The sequence below is a fragment of the Eriocheir sinensis genome, chromosome 17 (assembly GCF_024679095.1).
Source record: "Eriocheir sinensis breed Jianghai 21 chromosome 17, ASM2467909v1, whole genome shotgun sequence".
Taxonomy (NCBI): domain Eukaryota; kingdom Metazoa; phylum Arthropoda; class Malacostraca; order Decapoda; family Varunidae; genus Eriocheir; species Eriocheir sinensis.
In genome coordinates this window covers 13,167,354-13,171,163 of record NC_066525.1, presented here as the reverse complement: position 1 = coordinate 13,171,163, position 3,810 = coordinate 13,167,354, and the positions used below count along the sequence as shown (strand labels likewise).

Below are 3,810 nucleotides of genomic sequence, written 5' to 3'. Positions count from 1 at the left end.
GAACCCTTCCCCTTAATCTTACCTCAAATATTTCATCCCACCTTCCCCTCTCCCCTCCTAAACCTTCCATCTTTATCTCCCCTCCCTTCCTCCCTTCACCCACAAACTTTACACCTGAAACCATTCCTCCCTCTCGAATCTGACACCTTCCTCCCTCCTCCTCCCCTCGTTTCTTCTCCCTAGTGTAACGTATTCCCTCTTCCTCTCCCTCCCAGTATAACACTTTCCCTCCTCCTTCCCTCCCTCCCTAAATCATTCACCAAAATCCTTCCCTTCCCTAACCGCATCATCTTCCTTCCTTCCTCTTTCCTTCCTTTCCTCCGCGCACGCCACACAACCCTTCCTCCTCCTCTCCCACACGGCACATGAGCCACACCCACTCCTCTTCCTCCTCTTCTCCTCCTCCTCTCGCCGCCACAAACACTAGAGAACAGGGAACAACAAACATCATCTGTCACCCATTGATCATAGAAGGAGGGGAGGAGGAGTGGTGATGATGGTGGTGAAGGAGGGATGACAAACTGCGCTGGTGGTGGTGGTGGTGGAGGAGGAGGTGGTGGTATCGATCCTATCCCTGACGCCGCACTGTCGCCAAAATAGCCTCCTCCTCCTCCTCCTCACTGATCCTCAACCCTTTCCTTCACTCCTCCCACATACTCCTACACGATATCAACCACATACATATCCTCATCCTTCATCCACTCACTCCAACAGAATAACAACAACCGTATAATTATCCTTACCTTAATTCCTCCTCTCCTTTCCTTCCACCAATTCCAGTGACTACTAACACATTATCCTTCATGCACTCCTACGAGAATAACAACGACATACGAGGTGCAGGCAAGTAGAGGGAGAGGAAGGGAAGAAGCAAAGGGAAGATAGAAAATGGTGCATGGCAAATCAGGAAGGGGATGAAGGACGTAAAAGGGAAGGGAAAAAGAGTGGCAGACCTTCCACCATTCCACAAACTCATCTCGCTGTATCATATCTCTCCACCATTCATCCACTTCCTTCATCCGTATCCACTTTCCTTTCTTCATCCATCATATCCCATAATCAATCCATCTATCATTCAGGACCAATTAGCCCACTTCCTCCACCTGTGTCTCTAATAAAACTACCTATATCTACCTCTCTATCAGTCTGAATGTTTGTCTAACCATCACATTTCCCACTTTCACTTCTTTCATCTCTCCGTGTATTTACTATCCACTCCTCTCGTCCAGATCATCAAAGGTGTTCCCCCCACAGGTAACCTCCATCCCCTTCCCCCCTTGCGTGCTGCCCACCTGGTCCCCTCCCACCCATTCATCCCCTCCCCTCCCTTCCCTTCCCATCTCCTCTCGTCCCTTCGGTTAGTAGGTAATTGGCGTATACGTACTGCGGCTGCTCCCCTTCACAAGTGTGCCGCCCGAATGTGTGTGTGTGTGTGTGTGTGTGTGTGTGTGTGCCAGAAAGTTAGGTTATATTACAAGCTGTAGGGGAAAGCAAGAGATAAATGCACACACACACACACACACACACACACACACACACACACACACACACACACTCAATGACAAAGTAAACATGGAAGCAAACGAAAACAGATACATACACAGACGGCCATTCGCGCACACCCAAAGAAAACAAAGCAAAACAAGACAAACACAAGACGACAAACACATAAAGGGACACAAACGAAGACGGAAAAAACAATTAGCACAACCAGGATGGACGGACGGAGGGAAGGAAGGGGGGAGAGGGAGAACACAAAGCGAGGGGATTGTAAAAAGAGGGCATTTAAGCGTTTTAAAAGGGGAGGCCAGATTATTATTAACTAGCGGATCGATACCGACAGGGAGGACGAGCAGGAGGCACGCGACGAGGGGGAGACAGGGGGCTGAGGTGAGGTGAGGTGATGAAAAGGTAAGCCGAGGTGATGTGAGGTGAGGTGATGTGATGTGAGGTGTTAAAAAGGTGAATTCAGGTGATGTGATGTGTTGAGAAGGTAAGCTAAGGTGATGTGAGGTGATGTGACATGAGGTGAAGATGTTAAATGAAAAGAAGGGCAGAGTTAAGGTGAAGTGGGAATGTGATGTGATATGTGAGGCAAGATGAAGTGAAGAGGTGAGGTAAAGTAACGTGATGGGATGCTAGGTAAACTGAGGTGAGGTGAACCACTGAAGTGAAGGACTGAGGTAAGGCGACGCGAGATTACGAGAGGTGAAGGACAGTGCTGAAGTGAGGGTCTGAGATAGTGACGTGAGGTAAGTAGAAGTGAGTGAGGTAAGTAGAAGGGTGAGACATGCCCGAAATTGATGAGGCAGGGAGTGGTAGGAGGCTCACTTCTCATAGCAAGGCGCGAATACAACATGGCTTCCCCGAACACAGCTGGGACCGAGACGCGCGAAGCATTGCCCGTCATATCTTATTAGCTTCATAAACAGTTAATATGCAAGGTCGCAATACGGTAATAATAACAATAGTGGTAGTAGTAATAGTTGTAGTAGCGGCAGTAGTAGTAACAATAGTAGTAGTAACAGTAGTAGTAGTTGTAGTAGTAACAGTAGTAGTAGTAGTAGTTGCTGTTGTTGTTGTATAAGCCGTAGTAGTAGTAGTCATAAACGTAGCAGTCTGTTGCAATAGTAGTGTAATAATAAAAATAATAATAATAATAATAACAGCCTAATTAACGGCATACATAACCATTCCCCCGCGAGTTAAACTAAATTTTAATCATCCCCAGCGGGATTCGAACCCGCGGCCTCTGGATTAGAAGTCCAGCGCGCTATCCACTGCGCCATGGGGACCCGACGTGTTACATCCCCGTGTGTGTTATGACTCCATGTTGCTGGCTGGTCATGTGGCTGTTGGTGATAATAACGAACATACGTGGTGGTGGGATTGCTGCATGGACATATTCTCTCTCTCTCTCTCTCTCTCTCTCTCTCTCTCTCTCTCTCTCTCTCTCTCTCTCTCTCAGTTATCAAGTTAAATACTCCTAATTCCACGGAATGTTCTAATCCCTGGTAATATAGAGTGTGTGTGTGTGTGTGTGTGTGTGTGTGTGAGAGAGAGAGAGAGAGAGAGAGAGAGAGAGAGAGAGAGAGAGAGAATATCGGTTACGTCATGGTCGAGGGGTCAGTAAGGTTGGACGAACGTTAGCCATTCTCCCCCTCCCATCCCCCCTCCTTCCCTCTACACACACACACACACACGCACACTACCTTGATGCTTGTCTTCCTGGCCTGAATTCCTTTCTTATTCTTCTCCTATTACTACTTACTTCCCTTCGACAGAATTAACCTCTCTCTCTCTCTCTCTCTCTCTCTCTCTCTCTCTCTCTCTCCCCCTCGTACTTTTACTCCTACTCATCCACTCCTCCTCCTCCACCTCCTAAATATAAATGTTGGTACTTCATCTCCACCACCTCTCTCTCTCTCTCTCTCTCTCCTTCAGCCTCGTAACCTCTCCTCCTACTACTTCTACCTCTACTTCTCGCCTGCCTCTCTACCTCCTTGTTTGGCTGAGGTACGTGTGTGTGTGTGTGTGTGTGTGTGTGTGTGTGTGTGTGTGTGAGGCGCCTTGTCCTATTCTATTTTTACCTCCATGCTAAGTATACTGTCTTCTATTACGTTGATCATTATAGACACCATTTATTTTAATATACATTTTTACCTTCCACAATGTCCTTAACTACCTAATAGCAAGTCATTCACCATTCAAGTCCCCTCAAAGATATCATAGGAGGTGGTTATAATTGTTTTTTTTTTAACTTTGATTATTACTTCTCTCCTGTTTTTAATCCCTCCCGTCATTCATCTT

The 3,810-nt window shown here is 46.9% G+C and overlaps 1 non-coding gene across 1 annotated transcript; it reads right to left on the bottom strand.

The window, feature by feature from the left end:
* Window positions 1–2,722: 2,722 nt before the first annotated feature.
* Trnar-ucu (transfer RNA arginine (anticodon UCU)) lies at window positions 2,723–2,795 on the bottom strand. The gene has a single exon. It is a non-coding gene; the product is annotated as a tRNA-Arg (tRNA).
* Between the last annotated feature and the right edge of the window lie 1,015 nt (window positions 2,796–3,810).